The sequence below is a fragment of the Harmonia axyridis genome, chromosome 3, assembly GCF_914767665.1.
Source record: "Harmonia axyridis chromosome 3, icHarAxyr1.1, whole genome shotgun sequence".
Taxonomy (NCBI): Eukaryota; Metazoa; Arthropoda; class Insecta; order Coleoptera; family Coccinellidae; genus Harmonia; species Harmonia axyridis.
Window position 1 is genome coordinate 16,763,117 of NC_059503.1, and position 26,337 is coordinate 16,789,453.

At 34.8% G+C, this 26,337-nt stretch overlaps 1 protein-coding gene across 11 annotated transcripts in view; it reads left to right on the plus strand.

Annotated features, from left to right (window-relative positions):
- The first annotated feature begins 2,378 nt into the window (after window positions 1-2,378).
- The window catches only part of LOC123677093 (fat-like cadherin-related tumor suppressor homolog), a 439,236-nt gene continuing 415,277 nt past the window's right edge, over window positions 2,379-26,337 (plus strand). For 9 of the 11 annotated variants that reach the window (XM_045613559.1, XM_045613562.1, XM_045613564.1 and 6 more), the window contains exon 1: window positions 2,379-2,534. The gene's annotated coding sequence lies outside the window, so the exon portion shown is untranslated. The remainder of the gene's footprint in view (window positions 2,535-26,337) is intronic. The other 2 variants (XM_045613563.1, XM_045613565.1) reach the window with 1 other exon arrangement.

The following is a 26,337-nucleotide window of genomic DNA, read 5'->3' on the forward strand; positions in this document are numbered from 1 at the left end:
GAAAATAAAACGAATAAATAAGACATAACAAACTTTCGACATATAAGATTGAAGTTTTCAGTTCAGTTTTTTTAGTTCACAATATACCGGTATTACAAATAAACTATTTTACATTAAGAAAAAACAAAAGAAAATTTTGAAAATTACCTGGACACTCATATCATTTCATCCCTCTGTATGGCAACCCCAACGTACAGTACACATTTCTTTAAAAGATCTTGGCCAGAGAATATTATACATATAATGAAATGTTACAGAATGTCAGAAAAAAAGGTTGAATGAAGGCAGCATAGCTCTTTGCTTATGAACGGTAGGTGAATTCAATATCTTATCAACTCAAATTAATTCTGGAATCAGACCACTCAATGGTTTTAACCCACCACTTCCAACAAGTTTTCTTCAGACTGAAACGAAAGCCGTACAGAAATTCATCAATAGCATTTCAAAGCTGAAGTCAGCTTTGGTCACTAGACCCCAATTCCTATTTATAATTTTTGAATGGATTTCCACCTCATGTGTTACAGAAGATGCCCAGAAAAGTAATAGCAGCGCTAATCAATGTAGCCAATGGAGAGATGAGAACAGAAAACTATCGAAAAAATATTGAAAACTGCAGAAGTGATTGTGTTCAATAAGTCAGAAAAGGATAAAGAAATCCCACAATAACTACAGATCAATAAGTCACTATCAGCACTTGGAAAAATAGTTGAGAGAATCATTGCAAGAAGGGTAAAACAAAAGCACTGAATCTGTTACCACTGGAGTAATTCGGAAAAAAAATATCATTCCACCGAACTGAAACTACTGACGCTTATCGAATATGGTACTGAAGGATTTCAGAACAAACAAGAGAGCCTTCGACTGAGTCTGGCAAGGAAGACTAGCCTATAAGATGAAGATGGTAGGCTGTAGTATCATCACCAGTAGTATACCAGCATCAACAAAGTGCAATAATAAGAAACTATCTATGACCAAATAGATCACGTAATATCAACCAATAGGCAAGTAGAGGCAGGAGAGTCCCAAGGGGTCAGTTCTAGGACCACTATTCTGAAACCTATGTACATCCCAAAAAAACCAAGAGATCTTTTAGCCTCTTATGCAGTCAGAAATATACGAACTGATGTCATATACAGAAGACTCCAAGAAGTACAACAAGAAAAAACATATTAAATACCCAGTAGATGAAATAATCTCAGCAATGAACAAACTCACCCATCTTAAATGAATAAAGAGCATAACGAACAAAAAACTAAACCGAGAATGATCAAGTTAATGACATCACCTCAACTAACATTTGGATCAACAGAATGGGGCTATGCAGTCCAAAGTTATTTCAAGAAGACACAAGATTTTTGAAAAAGCAAGTCAAATTTCAAAGGCAAGCTGAAAAGACTAGTTGCTCCAACCTTGTTGAAGATGTGATTAGGGTTTCAACCTATCATGAAAGTCCCAGAGATCAACTAGAAAAGAACAAAAATTGCGTATAACACAATTTCAAATATCAAAAAGGAGAGACTATATTTTTTGAGACGCCTTGTTCAGGAGTAGGAACTCAACGAATTTCGAATTAACTGGCTTAGTACCAACCGAATGCAATTTAAAAATGACTCCAACTTTTCGAGCATGAGTTACATAATCAAAGTTGAATTAAATTTGGTTTCAACAGGTTTGTGCCATACCCTATCAATAGAAACCATAAATTAGGCAAGAAACCGTCTTTCGAATGAATTATGCATGAAGTTCTAATCCCAGTCTGGGCATATTATTACCCATTGTTTCTCATAATATTGCTGGTTTATCTGTAAGGTATTCATGAAGAGACTTCCCTACAATCTCAGCCCAAACAACTCCCTCAAATTTCTACCAGAAAACGCAGGAAGAAGAAAAACCTTGCTCCTTTCAATCTGCGCGACTGTATCTTTCCTTGCAAATCTCTCCTCATTGTTACGAATATGGAAACGCCAACTGGTTATTATCATAAAAAACTGGTTGCTACTACCTCTTCAAAACAAACGACACTCGTCATATATGGTAAGAAAGCACAACCATGACCTTGAACTCAAACATTCCATATTCCTCGAAACGCAGTTTAAAAATAGAACGTTCTTCAAATGAAGGAGAAGTCGGCGTTGGCAATGAATGTTTTACGGATTAACTGCGTGTTTCAATATTTTTCTACGGTTCGAAGGGATCGACATATTCATGATGATATCTAGACTTCGTATAAAAACCCACATTGATGGAATTGGTTGGTAAAAAGTAAAGTCTGGTGTGGAGCAACGGTAAAGGTGTGCAACCGAGAGTGCTTGATCGGAGCTGCTCGGGTGTCTCCGTTGGAAGCCGGCTGATAGCCGGTGCATTGTCGGTTCTGGATTGCGAGAAAGACAGTCAGTGAGCGGCTTGTAACACGTTCGAATACATTTTGTGGCGAGCGTTACAAGTGCGCGTGCTAGGACTTTACGAAAGTTGGGTGCTTGTGCATTTCTTTGTAGGATAGAACTTTATGGGATTGGTTCGACTTATCACCTGATGTGAGTGTGCCAGATAAGATTTAGGTCGAAATAGGCCCTGGAAAAAGTTTTGGTCTTAGCTACACTTTTTGAAAAAAAACTATGTGTCGAGATGAGAACTTGAAATTTCGTATGCTAAAACTTGCAGATAATCATGTAGCCCGATCTTATGGAATCACTGACGATATTGTTGAAACAAAAAAGCGTGCTTCTATCGATATGAGTTTTTATGACTGGTTGAGACAATCAGTCTCTTCTAAATTAAAAAAAAAAACAACAGTGGTCTCATATATATAATAGTAAAAATGCCTTAAGAACTTCTTTTCATAATATATGAGTTACCTACTTGAAAACTCTGAAGAAATCACAAGGTAAATCTTGACTGAGTAGTTAGCAGACTGAGGGATTACTTCGATTAGATTCTGCAAATGTTCCCACACTAACATACCAATATTTTCTTGGTTGGACTTCTTGGATATAATCTTTGGATATGTTAGATGAACACTTATGGTCAGAATATTTGGTCATTACTTCCTTGAACAAACCAAGAAAATATGAGTAATGTAGACAATTGAAAACACACTGAATTCATATTCAGCCTCATTTGGAAACTCTACCTAAAAGTTAATTCAATAAAATTTGGTCTGAAAGTCTGTTTCTATCCTAGGTTAAAAATGGAACCACATTTGAAGGTGTTTGATTTGACTGCTACTAGAATGATAATAGTGCTAGATACCTAACACTAAAAATGTAAGTTCAATATTAAAGGTCAGCTGATAAGTCCTTCAATGCAAGAGTTTTGCACTTGAATCCTTCATTTATGTGTCATGATTATGATTTATTCTAATTGGGTGCATCAACAAACTTGAGCAATATTCAGATTTCATTTCGAATAAAAAGTTGCCTTGAAAATGAATGAAAGTATACAAGTATACATCAGAAAAAATTATCCTCAATCGAGGAAATAAAGAAAAACAAGCTTACTCATTTTTCTTGATTAATGTGGGATCGTTGAAACATTTCCTCTGGACGTAGCGATACTCCAATAATTGCAACACCATCATTCTCAATGTATTTGTCCATTAGCTTCGAAAGGTTCTTTTGAAGAAGCAGCTTAAGCTAAAGTAGCTAGGCATCAAGAAAGGCGCTACTCATGAACTAAAAATGGTTGTGGTGAAGAGGTTATCCACAGAGCTGTAGATAACCTTTGTCAATCAACAGTTTTATGCAAATTTTAAGGCTGCTAATCCATTCAGATCTATTCTATTTGGTGTTAATTCTATTATATACTTAAAAGCGATCTTTTAACAGAATGACATTGAGAAGAAATGTGTTCATATTGTATCTTTTGCTCTGGGAGTATATATAATAATATGATGGGCCCATATTACTCGGTATACTTCCAAATCGGTATCAAGCAATCTAAAGTATATCCTTCGAAATATACTATGTTGAAAAATTTCAGCTGTATGCATGAGCTGCATTATAAATACGCCTCGTTTCGATATTAAACACAACAGCACTCGCAACATAGATGAAATACTTCTGAGTTAGTGTGGAAAATCACCTCACCTGATTCGATGAAATGATGAACATTAAGATATCAGTACCAAAACATTTACAACCTCCTCAATTCGATTCCCAATAATTGAAGCTTGTTGACACCTCTATGAAGTATAGGATTCGATTTTGCTGAAGGCAGAAATTAATTAATGAATTGTGAAAAATTAAGAATTAATGCAATGTTCGAGAAATCATTATCATTAGATCAGAATCAGCTGAGGACACAGAACACCTGCTAGGGGGACATTTGACGCTTCACATGACTTCAATAGGCTTTTCTGATTGGTGACAACTAATGACAACTACTTTGAATCACCGTAACCTATCTAATGGGCAAGGTGATTGCTTTATTTATTGTTACATGTACCCCCACCAGCTGATCCAACTATAGAGTGCTGACAATACTCTATTGAGCTCAATAAATACGCACAAAATCTATCAGGGCTTTCTGAATAAATAATGAAGTACGGTAGATATCCCCTATTTGATTAATGGGCTCATGAGATCTATTATCAACAATTTGAGCTGTCATTTACCGGCTGGTGTTATTAACATCTTGAACTCTTTCCTTATTCGTTCTGATTAACACGTATGATCAATTATACCAACGTGTCAATGAATGTAACTTGGTCAGATCTAGCCCAGGATTCAGTGCATTTTCAACAACAAAATAAGAGGTTATTGACTATGACGAGGAAGGAGTAATTATAGCGGTCATACAAAGTTTCCATTTCTATCTTGAGAACTAATAATTTTCGTCTCGTAAGTTTCATTAGTATTGGAGGAGAATAGAGATTGTTCATTGTTTCATTATTGTTATACATCTATGGATTTTTCTCCTACAACCACCGATTTTTAAGGGGTTTTCAAATAATTTCTGTAAACAATAATCTTATTGTAGAATGACAATGTTTCAAATTCTCCAATGAAAAAAAAATGTTGGTAAATTTTCGTTTTTCGCAAAAAAATTGATGATATGTCCAATGTACAAAGCACTGATATATTTTCGAGATATTCGTGAAAAATACCTACAAAAATCATTATAAAAGAAGTAAAACCTTGACTTTGTGAAAAAAATAATCGACCGTCGTACAGTGCTGCCCTCTACTTAGATACTTCGTGAAGATAAAGAAGAATAAGTGAATGTACTTCCTACACCGTGCTAATTTTGGTCAATGCAGGAGCGCCAGAGGGGAAATGAATGGATACCTAATGTTTGACTGACACGCGGAAAACCACGTGGTGGTAATCCCTCTGAAGCCATAGGTTTCAACAGTTCAGAACTTATGAAAATTGGGAGAACCAGTGCTAGTTCATTAACCATTCAACAGCTTAATGATGAGTTACTTTATCTAAATTAGATAATTGCTTTCATAATACAATTTTTCAAAACTAGATATATTTTGATATTATCAGATATGAATTTTTTGAAATATTTGTTTGAGGTTTAATTCAACTATTTCGATTCGTTCGGATGCTGTGTAGATGCACTCGAACTATAAGGGTTCTAAAATTATCAGTTCTTTAAAGGGCCAAATTCGTTGAGAGGTTCCGATGTTATATCTATAGCTTAATTTATTTTTCCAATTATTCAGAGAATACATATCCGATCAAACTCAAAATTAGAAATCGTTTACAAAATAGCGAAACGAATATTCAAGGAAAATTTCGTAGTTTCAATAGAAGATGTTTGTAACATTTCGATAACACAAAATCTATCCTTTAGAGTTCACTGAAATGTGTATGAAATGTTATCCACAATTTCACCTGGGTAGGTTCCTTTGACACGGAGGAAAATAAACATGTTTTTCTGTACAAGTGCGTAAAAGCACTTGATATCACTTTAGTTCTTTTCTGATTTCTTTATTGTTCGTAATTTGAGCTTAGATGTCTTCATATTCATTGAGTTCAATTCTCAGATAAAAGCCTTTTAGTTGCATTAGAACAAACACCAGTTATTCGTTAGTTTGTTATAAAGTGAAAAACAAACTCGTCTAGACATAATAAAGTAACAAATTTTATTCATTTCAAATCGTTCAAGACCCTTTTATGTAATTTTCGATCGATACTCTTATGAACTGATGAAATTTACATTCTAGAACCGTCGTACAAGGAATATGCCGTAACAGCTCCAATGAGTCAAGTTATTCTCTATAAATTTGAACTTTGAACCCATTTCAAACAATACGATGAAACTTTAATGTATGTTCGGAATAACTGCCATGGAAGTTGTGCCCTGTTAATTGTGTTCTCACTTTATTTACTCGTTTAATTGGAGACGATGTAGACGTAGTCGAACAATTTCTTGGAAGGTATCAAATATTCGCAATGATTTGATTAACATACACTGGAAAAAATGCTTTTTCTTTATTCAGAGAGAATTTGTGCATTCTTTCAAATCTTTCCGTTGTATCAGGATACTATTTCATTCTGGATAAAAAAAATTAGATGACTATACTGAATATGAAACTTATTTACACTGGATACCTCTGGCTGAGTCATGGGTCTCTGAACGCGAGATATCAGAATTAAAGCTGACAGACGAATTCCATATTGACTCCACATTCTGACTGAATAGAACCGAAAGTGTAGTAGTTTACTACATCAATTCGATACCTATTTCTGAGAAAATATAATGAAACACCTATTCGAGGGGTGTCTATGTTTTTTTTTCTTCCAATGGTTACTAAGTTTCATTATTGAAAATAAAAAAATTTGACTCAAAAATCAATATCTGTTCCCCATTGAAACTCCTAGCTCCAGTCTAGGATTCATTTTTCATAGCAAAAATAAACGAGGGAACAAAAATTACTTTTTTCGGCAACCGTCCGGGAAGTGCTCACTTCCCGGACGCTTTTTCTCTGAGAAAGTAGCATTTCCCGGCCTAGTCCGGAAAGTACGTACTTCCCGGACTAGTCCGGAAAAGAATCATAGAATCCATAGCAACCGAGATAACGGCTGACAGTTCATATGAAATTAGTTGTCAAAAATTTGCATGTTTTTTTATCGCAATCGCAATAAAATATGGAAAGCAGCAGAGATAGTGTTATTCTACACGGTTGCCGAAAAAATATTGTACGCAACACGCCGGAAAATGTTTTTTTTTTGGACTCACAGACTTCCAGGACTCGCTTACGCTCGTCCTGGAATTTTTTCTATTCGTCCAAAAAAACCCTATTTTCCGGACTTGTTACGTAAATTACTATTTGGAAAACTCATTACCACATAAACAACAAATCAAATGTATTGTTACAATGGTAGTAAATATAATATTTACGGCTAACTCCTACCATGTTTAGTTTCGGAGTTATGAGCTAATAAAACATAGTGTAAATTTTGAAATATTTTTTCCTTGGAGCCAGAGGCGGTTGACCTAGTAGTTGAGGTCCTGTTTTCTGGTTCAGGAAGAGCATTCAACCCTTCCCTGTTTGATAAACGATTAACAGCGCTAAATCTCAACATTCTGATGTAGCGATGAAACACAATAACATTGTCTACAATGGAAACACATTGAACACACTTGCAAAAGCTCTTACTCAGATCCTTATGCCTTCAGAACCGAAATTACTCTATTACGCTTTTGGTCTTATTTTTACCACTTCCTTCTAGAGTTGCTATAGTTTCAGGGTGATATGTAGGAATGTAGGACTTGCCTCTTCATTTGCACATTTAGTTTTGTTAGATAAGCATTCGACTGGGATTGACAATTTACATTTCCTTTAATTTGTTTCTATAAGCTTTTTTCTATGTTTTCATTATCTTCGTGGTTTTCATATTCAGGTCATCTTTCAACTGTTGGATGCTCACATAAAATAGAACTTCTGTTGCATGCCTATTATTTCATTAAATACAATCCTTAAGATCTTCGAGTTTTTCACATTGTGTTTAATTTTCTGCATATATAGAACCGAGTATAGAACAGTCGGAATTAGCACTGTCTGCATTAATATTCCTAATTTCACTTTATAAAAAATCATTTGTTTGGGTTCATTGACCAGTCTAGGGAATTGCTTTGTTTTTATTTCAACCTACCATGAATATTTCTGATTTTTGGGAACAAAGTTATCGTGTATACGCCAGCTAGATGGCTGACATAATCGAATTTGAGGACGGATTCGACGTCAGTCAGTCGAAACCTATCGAACCCTATTCAGCCTAAAATCAACAAATCTCCTCCAACAGGCCCTTTTTTTTATACAACACCAATCCATTTTTATCCTCTCAAAACTCAAATCCTCCTTCTAACTTTTCAGTTTTCAACAAATAAAAACCTAACACAGAATTCATTCTGATTACTCAAATCTATTTCTAAAATTGTTTTGATCATTCGTAGGTTTCATTGTCTCTATTGAATCATTTCTGAATTAGATTTTACTGAAAACTAGCCTAAGCCTAAGAATTTTTGACAAGTGACGAGTATTACGTGATAGGCCTACTTTGAAGGCGATATGATAGCTTCGAATGAATAATGCATTTTTTTCACCGAGATCAAGGAGTTCCTCCTAACGGCGAGAAGGAAGGACGCCAAATCCGTTAAAATAAAGAAGAATATGGATAACACCAAATTCAAAGTAAGGTGCTCAAGATTCCTGTACACCTTAGGTATCACAGATAAGGAAAAGGCTGAAAAGCTTAAGCAGTCCCTTCCCCCAGGTCTCCAAGTGAAAGAAGTTAAATGATTAAAATGATTGTCCAATTCGTGTTATTTCATTGACAAAGAATCATCATTATTGCATTCTTATATCAACAAACTAATTTAGATAAATTTCTTTAGTCGTGCATGTGTCACTCACTACTATAAACATTTACGTGATGTTTCAATACTTCTCTTCAAATTTGGCAAAGTTGTCCTTATATCGAGGATTGTATGAAATATATTTCTCGAATATTCAGATAATCACTTCGTTGCATGCCTTCCAACCTCTCACGAAATTGCTATATTAACCGATATATTAACTGAAAATTGACGTATGACGTATGATGTGCCTGAGTGTTCCCTCTGACAAGTAGTAACGCTTTACCAATAAGGGAGTGCTCCACCACTTAGAAAATCTATGCCTCAACCAACCTCTAAAGTCTAAACTCTTCAAATACTGTCATTCAACTGAAACCTGGTGTTCAATTTCCGCACTAATTACTCTTACAAAGATTGGGCATCTGATTAAACTTTCGAGCTCAATGGTAATATATGAATTTTGTGAAGAAACGATTGAAAGTGAATCAGATTCAGTGGAATATAACGATTGACCAACTCTCAAAGACACAATCGTCTACTTATGTAATAATCTCGAGAAAGTATTGGTTGAAATGGCCAATTTGCATTCGTGGGATTGAAATACGGAGGTGGACTGATTTACGGATAGCTAAAAAAAAAAATCTGAACGGTGCCGAAAGAAAGTTAGAATTGTTATTTTTGGCTGCTATTAGTGGATTTGCGAATTTTAGCAATGACATTGAGAATAATAATAGTTTTTTTTGGCTTCGATAGGTATCAAATGATGTTTCGTCAAAGCTTTGACGTTTTGAAGGAAATTCAATCAAATTATTCACCCTTTTCGAAATCCATGCAACATTTAAATTTTTGCTGTCTGATCTTAAAGCTCTTTATGAATTTTTTCAATTAGACTTTCGGAACCTCAACTCAAAAGTTGAGATATTATAAGTGGCAAGGAAAGTAGAAAAACGTTGTGTGAATTTGGTAGCCTATTCATATATATTTTTTAACACCCAAACGATGAAATTACATAACCTGTAAATACGTTGTCATTGAATTATTTATTGTATAGGTTCATTAGGTACTCTAAAAACAGAAAACTGTTTGGCAACTAGGTTTGATTAGCTTATTAATATTGTAAAATCAAATATAGAATGAGAGTTCAATTACGATTGATTATATAGGTTTTAACGACCGTTTTGTGAATAAGTCAACATAATAGAATTCGATATCGATTATTCAATAGAATTTTTTCGTAATCAATCTCTTCACTTCTCTCTACTTCATATTATACCCCAGGAAAATCACTTTCTGATATAAATTTGCATCTTTTTGTATAAATAATTTGGACATGGCAGCAGGAGCTTTTTAGCGTTCGTTCGTTCTGACGCCTATTAAACCCTTTGAGACCAAAAAACTGTTTTTTGTTTTTTTTCTCAAAGGGTTTAACTGAGTTTAACTTATCGACAACAATTACGTGGTAACCATGTGTACCATGACGTAATTGTTGTCGGTTAGTTCATCTAGATGAGTGGCAATATTGATACGATCCTCCTGATATTCGGCATGAATATTCGAGTTATTATTTTGCATAGTCGGATTTTCTAGAACGGAAATTTCGAGGATTTGATTGTATGCAATGTTTTAATTTTCTATGGTTCTTGAGACGCACTCATAAAATTTCGCTGAATTTCCACATTATGGGATCTTTTATAACGGCAGGGTAGGTTTTTCGATATTCTGCTTGAATATTCTATGTTTCTGACGACGCTTTCAACACAAAATTATATATAAGCAAGTAGAAACCGATCAGATCTGTTGTCATGGGAGTATTTCCAATATTCTTCAACTCTGTTGGTTTTGTGGTTATGGAAATATTTGGTTAAACTGTTCAATATTGGTCTTGAAAATCATCTTTTTCTGGGTACGCAATCAACAGAATTTTGAAGTTTGAATTGATCTCATTACTTGACATATAAATGAAGAATTATCCAATGGAATAAGTAGTTTTAAAACTATCTGAAAAAAAAATTTCCTGAATTCTGTTACTTTGGGTTGGCCATCAAGAATTGAGAAAATTCTCAAGTATTAGAGAAAGGAGGGCTGGCTAGTTCCAACATTGGCCAAATTCTCTTCATATTGTTTTTGTTTCGTTCTGTGTGTTTTTGACGTGGGTTCATTTTTGTTACGAATATTGAATGAAGTTATCGGTTTTTATCGAAAATTGTGCATTATCAATTGTTGTTGCTCGAATTCGCGCTTTGTTGCACTGCCTGGTAAACAGGTTACGAGCCACCACTGTTCCATTCAGTGATCAATTTATTCTTCACAAATTTCAAGAATCTGAAAATTATTATTGAATCAAAATAAAAACTTAAATCCTTCAAATATCATGAATTTACATAGGCAAACTCACAAAATGAAAAGTTTTTTTCAAATTTAAGAACTTTTCTTCAATAAGTTGAGGCATTCTATCAGAAAGGGGATAAAATAAACCAATACAAGTGATGAGCAATGTTTTTCTTTCATCCTGTATCAATCAAGGATCTTCATCGACAGTCTCTATTCAATCCTACTTACTGCAGAGAATAGAGTCAGCACTCTACCATTAAACCTGCAGCTTCATGTCGGACAATATTTAACTCACTCCAATTAACCATTTTGCATGAACCTGACAACTACAAAGACCAGAACTTGTATTCTGTAAACTCCAGTTTCCTCCGGTTAGTTGTATATTCGAACGTTTGTCAAAATGAACCACTTGAGCTTTGTCGCTCCCGAAAACCCGGCAACCATGTCAGGCAAACATCCCCATTTCCTTATTAGAATCGTTTAATTCAAACAGGACACCACTAGGACCTATTCCGAATTGCGTGGAATGCCTTACATAGTAGGTATGCACATGTATGCAGTCGGAGAATTACCATCTTCTTGTGTTGATTTATTAATTATTATGCCAGGGACAATCCCTCATTCCTAATTGGGAAAATGGTAAACAGTGATTAGGTTAACCCATTAGGTAATTACGTTTGTAACATCCTCTCAACAGATTTAGTATCTGTTTGACGTGTCTGCATTCATTTTCGCGAAAGTAGAGCAAATTAATACACCATGGTTATTGTTTCTTGGTAGCACTGGTCTGATAGACACAAATATAGTGGATATCACGCATTATTTGAATTTTTGGTCCAAACCTCAATATTATGAAACAAAACAATAAAAAAAATTATCACTTTTTGATGAGAGTCCAGAATTACTTCTGCAAAAACAATGCACTATTTTAGATAAGAAATATTATAAATTCCTAGCTATTGTGTTATCCATGTCATGGTTCAGATTTCACAGCCCTGTTTCAATGACATACGTCAAACAGAACTGTCATTTGAAGCTTCAAATGGTTACTTGAAGATTAGCCATTTTACAATGAGTATTGAAATTGATACTGTCGACAGTAAGAAAATTGTGATAACGTTCTATAAAAATAATCTTCTGTATCTTATGACTCATCGTCTTTGGATTTTTCTTGTGGAATTATGTGATGGATCCTCAGCTAATGATGATCTGAAAATCAACATTCCTCAAGGTATTGGGGAGATATTTCCGGAAATGTATCGGAGAGCCTTTGATCGATAATCTGAAGGAATATGTGGATAGCACTCTACATGTAACATCCAGTAAGAGGCTGAGTTTTTATATAACTAGTCCAAGATCATGTGACTATTGTAAGATTCAGGTCTTAGTTCATTTGGTTATTAATTTTCTTGAATTTTAGTTTCAGGAATTGTATTTTTTCTTGTATTTTATATAATGAAAAATAATTTTTGGCATAAATTTGAAATATTATTTCGATTCAATTGAATATACAGAGTGTTTCCAAATTAGACGTGAACCTTGAAGGAAGTGTTAGTATCACTTATTTGCTGTCGATTGAGCAAAACGACAGCAATTGGGCCATACAAACACGTCCTCCAAGGATCACGTCTAATTTAGAAACAGCCTGTAAATATATCCGAATTCATTATATCAATTTAAAAGGTTATAGTATAAGATTTTCTAAATTCACTGAGAAATGTGATAAAAAGCTCAACAGTAGAATATACAGTTGTCCTTAAAGAGATAATCCGAGAAAAACTGAATGAGAATTTCATAGAAAACAAACTCAAAAACCTTCCATATCTATTAATGCAATAGTGCTGATTTACAAGTGTCACATCTCATTTTCATTTCCATGAAATTAATCAATCCCGGATTTCCTTCAGAATGAAACCATTCCCCTTCACTTCAATAAAAATGAATTTGTGATTCTGACATCATCATAAAAATTTGTGGCTGAAAAGACCCTCTAATATACATTCTGAAAAATATATCGTATCTCTTTACATTCGTCGAGCTCGCTATAGTGTGAAAAAAATTTGCGGTCTTCGTTTATCCGCACAAAAATGTGTATATAGCTCCCATCCAAGGATCTAAAGAAAAGGGGGTTCCGCTATTCTCCGCTCAGATGGATTGTGACAACAAAATATATTCAAAGCGCCTATTCGTTATGATAACGGTTCTGAATTTCCGAGTATTCTAGACAATAGTTTGGCAACCTCGTTTCCATTCGATTTATGTATGGACTGCTTAAAAAAAATCCACGTTTCATCCTTATTCGATTGTTTATTTTCTTGGGAGTGTTTTTTCTTTACGCAACACAATCAACCTTTCGCCCCTGGAATAGAATAAAAATATCCTTCTTTTAGGGAGCTTATTCGATGAATTTAAATTGGGCCAATATTGGAAGATGTTATTGTTATCGTTTTTCCCGGAATATCAGAGGAAATTTTCTTTTTTATTCATTTTCGGATTATATAAGATAATCTATAAAATGAAAACGTAATCGAAATCTATTTGTTATGGATACAAACAAGAATTACCATGATGGAAATTAGATAATTAAAATTGAGTACTCTGATATTTGACACAGTGGATATTCGATATGTCATTACTAAGAAACATGTTTCGATTGAAACAGTGATAGGCTCCATTGTGATACAAAGTATTACCAAACATTTGCAAATGTTTTTGCGGGGTGATTGTTTCAATCACAATGCACTGTTGTTACTATTATATTTTTGTTAGTAAACTGTTGCTTTTACGGGTACGCCATGAAGATTGAAAAAACTTCGCAATGAATCTTTCTTAGAATATATGATTTTTTAAAATCGTTCTGTAAAAATATTGAATAGGGGTTGTTCGACTCTCCCGTTCGAAAAATTACAACATAATTAAAAAGAAGTCATAGGTAGTTATTTCATTGGTGAAAAATGCGTACAACATGTCAATCGTTGAATTCTTCAGCAATTCGAAAAAGAAATTTTTGGAGTGTTTAACTTCCCAAGGAAAGGCTTACCACCTTTGGTTCACTTTAATTTTCGACAAGCATTCACCATTAATTATTTTCACAGTTATTTTATAATACTCTGTTCGATTATACTTTTCTATTTCACCATTTTGCTGTCTTGTTCCAGAGCGAACAGGGAGATGTCAATTTGCCCAAATGTGTAATTCCCGAATTTTTCAGCTGAGAATGGTTTCAAACAATGGAATTCGACTTTTTCGAAAAAAAAATGACTAAAATTCGTTCTTACTCAAATTTGAAAATCGGTTGAATTATCATTACAGTTCTTGACTTCATGCCAGTACTCTCTATTTTATTTATAGTAAGGGCCGGTTTTTTCACATGCGAACACGTAAAATTGTAAATAGATAAAACCCTCAATAAATTCATTTATTCGCTTATGACAAAACCGGCTCTTATAGTTTTTGATTTGTTACCTACAATGATTATATCGCAGATACCTTTCAAAGGTCGATTGTAAGAGTGGATAGACTTATTTTTGATGTATTTCTTGCATTCTGATTGAGGATAACGCTCTTATATTATCAACACGTTATTTCCAATTCGAAAATATTTTAAATTTGAGCTTCGAAAATCTCAATGGATTCGAATTTTTTGTCTGAGAAGATTCATTATTTTGGATTGACTCAAAAATAATACGACACAAATTTTACTATTTGTAGACAACGAAGCTTTGCAGTTTCGATTATTCAATCGACTAGCTTTGATAATGAGGAAGTTCCCCTATTTTTCATAATTTCGTCTGTATGCTGTTGAAAACTAGGTGTTCCTCATATTCTGTGGAAAAATTTCCAATTATCCTATTGAGCGAAGCAATTTTTCCAACTTATGAGGAGTAAAAAATATAAACCTGTTGAATTTTTTCATTTATACTAATAAAACAACAATAAATTCCAAAAGGTATAAGTTTCTTCAATAAGTAAAACTTCGATCATATTTACAATAATCATTTGACAGGCCACTTTTCAACTGATCCATCACATCTTTTCTCCATACAATAGAATAATTGAAGTAACGTTTGTCATGAGTAGAAATATGATAAACATTTTCTTATCCAATAAAATATGGGTGATTACAAGAATACTAGTTTTTATTGTTCTTTGTTTTTATGTTTTTAATGCCATATCTTTCTATATTATATCATCCCATCCCACTCCAAATCAGAAGAGGGTTGAATTAGCTCATCTATTTTCTCAAATTTGTAATTTTGATATTTGTGAAAGTAAAAATAGTATTTATCTACTCCTATTGAATTATATATTTCTTATTCAACAGCTTTTGAGTAATTAATAGCATCTATTAACAAACAGCGTGAGTTATAATAACTCACTGTAATAAATCGGAAAATATGGATCTGTGCTTCTATACTTCTCTGCTTCTATTCGATTGGCCTAAAGGGAACATTCCATTATTGTTATTGAGGGGAGGAATGTCCGAAGGAATGTCACTTTTGACGTTTTCAAATTAAGTTGATATCTAATTATTTTGAATGATTTGCTGAAAACGATTAATGCAGATAGTGAAGATGAAATATTATATAGGTATACATTTCCAAAATACAAACAACTAATGTTACCATATAGAATTAATTGTCCGAAAATATATAAAGGAGTTTGAAAAAATTTTCAAGATTGGTGTAGCAGTAAGATCATTAAGTCATCGTTTAAAGGGAATATTTTTCGGTATATTTTAATGCATTTTTATAGGCAACTATTAAGGTTTTTCAATAAAGTTCTATGTCTGTACTCAGTACTGGATTCGAGCTAGCCGAAGCTAGTTCGATTGTGATTGGTGGCACTAAGTTTCCATCTCTCTTGTACGGGATCGAGAACATATGTTTATTTCCAGTTCTTTCTGTCTATATTCTAAGTCTGCATTTTTTTCTTAGTATTTATTGATATAGTCGTAGATAAAGTATAGTATTCAACTTGCGGTAATGGTCATAACTCACTCGATAAATTACAGCACTCGCCTGCGGCTCGTGCAGCGAACGTGAGTTATGACCTACATTACCGCTCGTAGAATATTATAGTATTTCCAAAGTATTTTTTTTTATTTAAGTTGAATTAGTATTTTTCCATAAAGGAGCAAGTAAATATTACAGAATATTTTTTCAACGTCCCCTCGATTGAACATCAAACTAGATGTCAATGTTAGAATAGAGAGATCTGACAAATATCTGAACAATCCAATCTCATCCATAATGCACTTCGATTACGAACACTGTTATCGAAATTGAAAAATTATCCATCAACCGAGGGCCAATTTCCCGTCTGGGTGTTATTGCACTCATCAGTGTCAAAACATGAAGTTATAAGATAAGGTTTATACGGCAATTACAAAACCCATCAACGGAGCCCCCAATAAATTCAATCGACGTCATTGATTTATCAAAACGTCCGGGTTTGTTGGACTGTCCTGAGCGGGATAGACTCGGTAAATCAACCCCGTAAATCAATCATCAGCCGCCATTCTGGATATGTTCGTATATTCTTTACAATCGAATTTTGCAACTAGCTGGCTGATAATGAGATTTACGATGTTCAAGAGCTGAGGGTAATTGGATTTTTTGGGAAAGTTGATCACGGTCTAGGTGGACGGTATAGTGAGGCAATTATAAAATGTCAACTCAAGGGATCATCTAGTGTTATTTAAATTGAAATGAAAAAATTTATGGATATATCAATGCTGCTTGGTGTCCAAATCTGATTTTTTACAAACAATAAATTTTTTCTCTGATTGACAGCAAAGTATTACTTTTTCTGCCTAGGCAGCAAAGTATAGCTACCTTATTGCCTAGACTGCAAAGCGATTATTTTCAATGCGAATAAAACATTCGACATTTTCTGACAACCAATTTTTTTTGCCACTTTTCTTATTTCTGGAGTCGCTATCACTGTCCATAATATAAAAATATCCGATATTTTTCCAGAAAACTGTCAGATATTTTATCAATTGTCAAACTATAATTATCATGGACATATACATTTCCTTAGCAATTTACCATTTCAACAATTGCGATTTCTATCAAATTTTGTCTTAATTTAACAATACAAGCGAACTAAATAGATTGTGGCAATTATAATAATTTGCAAATACAATATCCTACATGTATCATTATCTGATGTCAAATGATAATGCTCCCAGTTGCAAATACTGCGGTACTCGTCAAACAGTACAGTGCATCCCATTTTGGGTGAGACAGCCAGGTTTCTCGCTTGTTACTCAAGATAGAGCCTTGCGGTTTTCACGTTCCTGTCCTACTTTTTCGTGAAACTCAAGTTGGTCTAATCAGATTCTGCATAACTGTTTCCGTTCAAAAGATACAGGGTGATTTTGGAAATTGATACTTTTCGGACCCCTTCCTTATCTCCGAAGTTATTAGAAATAATGCTGAGGTAAAAACTACTTCTGAATCAGAATTCTGCGTAGAATCCAGTGGCGTACTCAATTTTTTTTTCGGGATATGGTTTTGAAGATTCAACACAAACTCATGTTTTTTTTAATGGAACACCATGTGTATCATTACTTCGTTGAATTCGTTATTTTTTTCCCTTCAAAATGATACATGACACTATGTAGGTAGGATGTTCAGAAATGTTAAAAAAACACTAAAACATCAAATAATGATGATTTTTTGTTAATGGGCAATGGATTTCCCATAGAAAAGAAGAATCAATAATGATAACAATAATTTATAGCGATGACAGCTAGATCAGATTGGTTTTTTCCCTCCAATGCCTACTTGATAAAACAATGCTCCCAAATGCATAGTAGCCATAATAACAACAAGGATGTTTGTGTCATCAATGACCTACTACTTTTAAAAATCGAAAGTAATAATCCTCTTATTGAAACATAAAAAATTCATGGCCCATTTACAAAAAATCATCATTATTTGACGTTTTAGTGTTTTTTTAATATTTCTGAACATCCTACCTACATAGTATCATATATCATTTTGAAGGGAAAAAAATAACGAATTCAACGAAGTAATGATATATAGGGTGTTCCATTAAAAAAAATATAGGTTTGTGTTGAGTCTTCAAAACCATACCCCGAAAAAAAATATTGAGTACGCCACTGTATTCTACGCAGAATTCTGATTCAGACGTAGTTTTTACCTCAGCATTATTTCTAATAACTTCGGAGATAAAGAAGGGGACGGAAAAGTATCAATTTCCAAAATCACCCTGTATCTTTTGAACGGAAACAGTTATGCACAATCTGATTAGACCAACTTGAGTTTCACGAAAAAGTAGGACAGGAACGTGAAAACCGCAAGGCTCTATCTTAAATAACAAGCGAGAAACCTGGCTGTCTCACCCAAAATGGGATGCACTGTACAGCACATTATAGTACACTGCCCCCAATACGAAGATGCTCGTCGTAGATGTGGACTGAAGGATAACCTGAAGGACAATCTTAGCTCACACGATGCAGTCGAAAATACATCTAATTTGCTGAATGTTATCCAAATAGTCAGATTATAAGAATGCTGTGAAATTGAAATTACATATTAATATGATAAAGGGATTGTAACAGTCCCTCGTGTCAATGACCATAAGTATTGAGACACGTGAATTAAATATATAAATAATGTATCATTATAAACAATCGAAGAAAAAATTATAAGTTTAACTAGGTAGTCAATCTACTCTGTTGAATTCCTAGCCCCACTACGCTCGGCTAAGATCAGCCGCTGCAGTCAATCTACTATACCTACTTTGTTGCCTAGTAAACCAAATAACTATTTCGATAATTTGTATACCTATATCCAAAAAGTTTCAGCAGAGTATCTGGCGGATATTTTAGAGGTATTGAGTCTTTCTATTGAATGAGTGATATTAAAACCTCCTAATCGTTTTCACAATGGAAGTGAAAAGATTAAATTGGAAAACTATTTTCTGAAGAGTATTACTTAAATCCTAATCTATTTTGCTTGATTCGCTCGGGAAGAACAAGGTCAAATTTGAATCTTTCTCTTGTTTCAAATTAAATTAGGTTGAAAAATAGTTTTCTTGTAAGGAGAGAAATCCTTCGTTAATTTAATTATCCTGAAATAATTGCTGAAAAGAAAATGTTTCTCTCCTAATAGCACTCTAAGCTGAAATAACTATTAATTTGTCTAGACTTTTTTTGTTCCTTCATTTTCGTTTTCTTTTCAGTGATCTAGGATTCTGCAGATCAGTGTTATCGTACGAATTTTCGATATAAATTATGTGTCTTTATATGACGGGAAACACCCAAAGCACACAAATTAAAATTTCTTGGCGTATTTTTGCTTGTGATTTTTGCTCGGAAAAAGCAGTTTTTCATTCGAAAGAATTTGTTTGATATTTGTTGCATTATACATTATAATGCAATTGAAAAAAAATCATATCTGAAATGGGACATCAAAATTATTCTTCAATATATTTTCAGAATAGTTATTTATAATACAAGTGCAGAAGGCATTGATATTCTTCCACGAGTTCAAAATTCAAAAACGAGCCACGAAGTGGCGAGTTTTGGAATGAACGAGTGGTAGAATGAGCCTTCTGTACGAGTATTATACATTATTTTCTCTAATTCATTGCATTTTCATTGAAATTAATGAAATATTTCCATAAATATATTTTAGTGATTTTTGCATTGAAAAATGTTGGTTGGCAGAACTGATTTCTTTAAGTCAAATTGATGAATTGACAGATAAAGCCGTGGCGGAAAGTTTGGAGTACCAACATAGAATAATAAAATATAACCATGAAAACTGTGCGTTTCTGATATATTCTCGCACGATTTTGTTCTACAAGATGTGGAAGAATGAACGGAATAACCAAAGAATTAGAGAAATAAATGTCTGGAATTACTTGAATTTCAAAAAGTGATCAGGTTACCTTAAAGTGGTAGTCAATGGCTGCATTGCACTTAGATTTGATAATTTTTTTATGAAATCATTCATAATTCATCAATTTGAATTATTTCCATTTTTATATAGGTACTTGAAAAATAGTTTTACCACAGGCGACCTTTGAATTCCAGTTATTCGAAAGTAATATCTGAGCATGTGATCCTATCCTAAGCAGATGACCTCGGTAGAAGGAATTTCACCCTGTGCAATAATTCTATGCGTTCCAGATAATGGCATCTCGATGTAAACATCCATTATCATTCTGCTACATGAAAGTTACTGCCATTGTTTATGGGCTTTCTGTTCTTATGGCAAACACGAAATGGAATCTTCCTCGAAGAACCAATGTGAGTTTAGTTTGAACAGCGAAATTACATGCGCTGCTTTCATCAATTTATAAGAGTGATAACTGTAGATATATTATACTGTAAAATGCCAGTATTGATGTCACTCATCACAGCAGTGATTCAAAAGTTGTCGTGAAGAATATTCCTCAGCTTTCCTGTTGTAAGCATCTACAATTTTGAATCAACCAGATTCAAACCTCTTGGCAAAATCATAGGATGTTTTGACGACCATCTTCGATTTTGAAACTCAGTTATGACTGACTGTCCTAGTGCAATGAATTTCGTAAATCATATGGACACAAAGTCGTTCATATGGTTCACCGATGGATCAAAATCAAAAAGAGGTACTGGTATTGGGATATATGGACCTAAACTGAGGATCTCTAAAGCCCTGGGAAGTGAGCCCTCTATTTTGCAGTCCGAGATACTGGCTGTTTACGAACGCACTCAGGAGGGTTTCAAAATGAACCTCAAGGTTCGCATGTCTACATCACCAAGGACAGCCAGATCACGCTGAGATTCCTGGAATCGTACTACCAGGGGTCTCTGTTGATATGGAAGTGCCGTAACACCATAAACCAACTGGCCAGAGGCAATAAAGTGACTCTTCTATGGGTACCAGGGCACTGGGGTGTTGAAAGAAACGAAAAAAGCCTATGCAAAAAGTGCATCAAGGTTAACACCTGCTGGACCTGAGCCTTTCCGTGGGCTAGGAAAACAGGATAACTCACTGGACAAACACTCCTAGACTTACTCAGGCCAAGAAACTCATTATGAGTTCACCTACATGTGACAGAAAGCTCTTGAAGCTGGCACCAGCTGAGCTTCGGATGATGGTGGGACTGCTGACGGGGCACTGTCGGTACAAACATAATTTGTACCGTATCGGAAAGTCAGCAGATGAGATTTGCAGGCTCTGTGGATCAGAAGCAGAAACAGCTGAACACATGGTATGCAAGTGTCCAGAGCAGGCTGGCCTAAGAACCATTCATATGGTGAAGCCGGTCCTGGATACCCTTGAGGTAACGGCCAAGGCCCCTTAGGAGGTTGTCAGTTTTATCAACGTCATTGACGACCTCCTTAGGTTTCCGTGAATGAGTAGGGTAGAGAGCAAAAGATCTACATGGTAGCAGTTCCCGGAAGGCTTACCGAACCACAACGACCCTAGTTCGAATAAAAAAAGCATCTACGAGGTAGGGAAAAAGTCCTATCCTTCTCATCAAAACTATTATCGCTCAAGCGGTCGGAAGCACCACTGATATTCAACATAACGAAATTTTTTCGGTCACTTCCGATGCGTTTTTCCTTTTCAAGTAGTAACAAATTAAAATATGGCCAATTTATCCCTTTGAGGCCTCTATACTCGAGTTACTCGACGCACGATAATCCACGACTACATCGATCAAGAGCAATACTATCAGAGAAGCATTTATAGTATACGCTCACGAAAATAATTCTTCCCCAATCTGATTTATCATTCATATCAATATTATGCATATAATATATCTGAATATTATTATTATTTATTGTTTAAAGCGTTACATATGGAATATCATTGGAGATCTCAGTTTTTCTGACAGGATCATTTTATTTTCGCATCTTTCAATTCATACTTGCGCCCCAATTCAATTGAACAGATTATTCGATCTAATTCTCATATAGTAGATTCCACGAAAATAAGAACACATATTTTTCTATCGCGCACAATTGGATCAATGATCTCGATTGAAATACGTGACCCGTCAGCCTATAAGTCTAAACCCCTGGCTGTTTTGCTGGCCTTTTAAGGAAACCAATAGTCTGAGCACCATGCAGTCGTAAAATTGCATCGGAACCTGTTGGTCGTCGGTATTATTATTAATGAGTTACGAATTCAATGATTTTACACTGGTCAAACAATCAATAGGTTCAGTGAAGAATTGAATCTAACGCCTATGTAAACTGTCGCGTTGAAATACAAATATCAAATATATTTTTCAAATATCAAATATATTTTCAACCAATAGTCTGTACAAAATTTTATAATTATAATAAACTAAATTAGAAAATACAGGGTTAGAACTATTTAGAGGGGCCCTACAGGGATATTGAGAGCCGTTCGAGACACAGGGTGGCTTAAATTACAAAAAAGTTGCGTTATTTAGGGATCAGTGTATTGCTGTTGACAGATCCAAACTATCTCCAATGGTTCTCGAGATATCTCTGTATAACTCATTTGTTGCTGGAGATAACTTCACGAAATTCGGTTTGTAGCCATTTTCCAATATACAGATTCTAATGGTATCGTCAGATTTTTTCTGTTTTCCATTGTTTCAGTGACGTGATAGTCATTTTTTTTTCTTATGGTTTCGATTATCGTTTTTTTCGGGATATCTTGAGAACCATTGGTGATATTCTGGATCTTGTAACACCAATACACTAATCCCTAAATAACGCAACTTTTTTGTAAATTAAGCCACCCTGTATCTCTAACAGTTTTCGATATATCTGCAGTGCCCCTCTAAATAGTTCTAACCCTGTATATCTACCTAAGCTTATTTCAATGACTGTTTAGTGATTCAAATCCAAAATAACATTTCACCCGGTCGAAAAAGTGATAACCCATTTTTTCTTGAAAATATACTTTATTCGTCAACAGCAACCTTTTTTTCTTCAATAAGATTTTTCTTCGTTATCGAAATAGGCTGCAACCTCAGCAATCACTTTTTCATTAGAGCCAAATTTTTGGTCCTGATGAAGCATTCTTTTGTGGTCTGTAAAAAGATGAATATCCACAGTGCACCAATAGTGATATAATTAACACCAGAAGCAGAGTAAGAAAAAATGAAGTTATTCAATTACTTGATTTTCTCTTACTCTGTTTCTGGTCTTAATTAACTCTTCCCTTTGCGATCAAATTCGACTGAGATCTTTCCCGAAGTAAACCCAAGCAAAATAGGATGATATCAGAGAACGATTATTCAATACGCTCACCGAATCAATTATAAACATCTTATGCATATGGAACCAGCTGCGCAAGAAACGAATTCAGTTGCATAGGAGAGCCGTTCCTACGGAACCCTAATGAAAGCCGCCGAGCTCTTTTGCCGTTAGACAAAGTGAACATCCAACACACACAAATGATTGTTTTATCTGAGCGTGAAACTCTGCTGTTTCTAAAACTAATTGAATTGATGCCTCTGTGACTGCAACAAGACCTGTTCAGACTTGAACACATCAAAGGCATCGCGCCGAGATAGTCGGAAAACAAGACAGTCGGTGGAGATACTCGTAAAACACATGATTGGTTTTATTTGGGAAGAACCTTGAAATTGTCAGTCTAAATAGTTCTAACCCATTATATCTACCTAAGCTTATTTCAATGACTGTTTTAGTGATTCAAATCTAAAATAACATTACACCCGGCCGAAAAAGTGGTAACCCATTTTTTTCTCAAAAATATACTTTATTCGTCCACATAGCAACCTTCAAGAGTGTTTTATGAACTTCAATGCTCTAATTTTTCAATTTTGTTTTGCAATAAGATTTTTCTTCGAAATAGGCTTCAACCTCAGCAATCACTTTTTCATTAGAGCCAAATTTTTGGTCCTGATGGAGCATTCTTTTGTGGTCTGTAAAAAGATGAGTATCCACAGTGCACCAAAAGTGATATAATTGCGAATTGTATAACTTGATTTTCTCTTACTCTGCTTCTGGTGTTGATTAACTCTTCCCTTTGCGATCGAATTCGACTGAGATCTTTCCCGAAGTGAACCAAAGCAAAATAGGATGATATCAGAGAACGATTATTCAATACGCTCACCGAATCAATTATAAACATCTTATGCATATGGAACCAGCTGCGCAAGAAACGAATTCAGTTGCATATACGAGAGCCGTTCCTACGGAACCCTAATGAAAGCCGCCGAGCTCTTTTGCCGTTAGACAAAGTGAACATCCAACACACACAAATGATTGTTTTATCTGAGCGTGAAACTCTGCTGTTTCTAAAACTAATTGAATTGATGCCTCTGCGACTGCATAACTGAACAAGACCTGTTCAGACTTGAGCACATCAAAGGCATCGCGCCGAGATAGTCGGAAAACAAGACAGTCGGTGGAGATACTCGTAAAACAGATGATTGGTTTTATTTGGGACGAACCTTGAAATTGTCAGTCGTTGAATGTTGAGGAAAAAGCGGGCCTATTTAGAATTCACGGTCTGCATTCCCCTGGAGCATTCGGATTCTTTCCAAGTTAGAAATAGCTAATCGAGACATGGGGTCGTTATTACGAAATGTCTTTGTTGCTTCAAGCTACGAATTTAATCGGAGTTTTATTAACTTCAGGATATAGATCGAAAACCTTCTATTTTGTGAATATTTTCCTCCTGTCAAAAATTCTATGTATATGGAGAACAATTATCGAAAATTACAGCGATAATTGCATTGTAGGAAGCGAAACTGCACTGCGATAATTGTTCTGTTCATAGATGCATAGTTTCTATGCATCTTACACAGATCGAATCTATGGCAATTCCATTCTACATCAGTTTGACAAGTGATGTAACAGTTTATTCGGGAAATATTCCTCCGAATTACACTCGTGCATCAAAATGACCGGATAATTTCGCATTCCAGCGTGTTTTCTTTGAAAAACTGCATTCGGTCATTTTCATTTTTGGAGAAAGAGCCCGACACCGAAGGTGGAGGGCATATGAGCTCATGCAGTTTTTATGACAACACGCTGTCATGCAAAATTATCGGTAATTTTGATGCACTTGTGCAAATACTTACGATAATTGCATTGTGGGAAGCGAAACTGCACTGCGATAATTGTTCTGTTCATAGATGCTTAGTTTCTATGCATCTTACACAGTTCGAATCTATGGCAATTCCATTCTAAATCAGTTTGACAGGTAATGTAACAGTTTATTCGGGAAATATTCCCCCGAATTACACTCGTGCATCAAAATTACCGGATAATTTCGCATTCCAGCGTGTTTTCTTTGAAAAACTGCATTCGGTCATTTTCATTTTTGGAGAAAGAGCCCTCCACCTTCGGTGTCGGGCTCTTTCTCCAAAAATGAAAATGAACTCATGCAGTTTTTATGACAACACGCTGTCATGCAAAATTATCGGTAATTTTGATGCACTTGTGCAATTACTTACGATAATTGCATTGTGGGAAGCGAAACTGCACTGCGATAATTGTTCTGTTCATAGATGCATAGTTCCTATGCATCTTACACAGATCGAATCTATGGCAATTCCATTCTACATCAGTTTGACAAGTGATGTAATAGTTTATTCGGGAAATATTCCCCCGAATTACACTCGTGCATCAAAATGACCGGATAATTTCGCATTCCAGCGTTTTTTCTTTGAAAAACTGCATTCGGTCATTTTCATTTTTGGAGAAAGAGCCCTCCACCTTCGGTGTCGGGCTCTTTCTCCAAAAATGAAAATGAACTCATGCAGTTTTTATGACAACACGCTGTCATGCAAAATTATCGGTAATTTTGATGCACTTGTGCAATTACTTACGAAAACAGTGAGAAGGCTTCGAACCTTGATTGAAAGCTTGTTGGAAAACATTTCTGCCAGGCGCGCAGATGGCACCGGCAGTTTTATATCACTTTTTTCTTTCGTTAGATTCAAAAGATACGTTTTAAAATTTCTAAGATAAAGTGAATTCTGGATCGAGAAGCTGCTTAAAAAATCAATGAAAATGAGGTGCGTGTATTGATGAAACAATTTTTTCATGGAAAAAAGCTGGATTTTGGGTGTATACATAGCCGTACAAATCTGCTCAGTGGCTGTTTGCAGATTTCAAAAGAATACTGCGGCTAAAGAAATTTTGCTCTATTGGTTTAATGACTGTTGAGGTTGAAACCTATTTCGAAAGCAAAGAAGAATGTATCTACA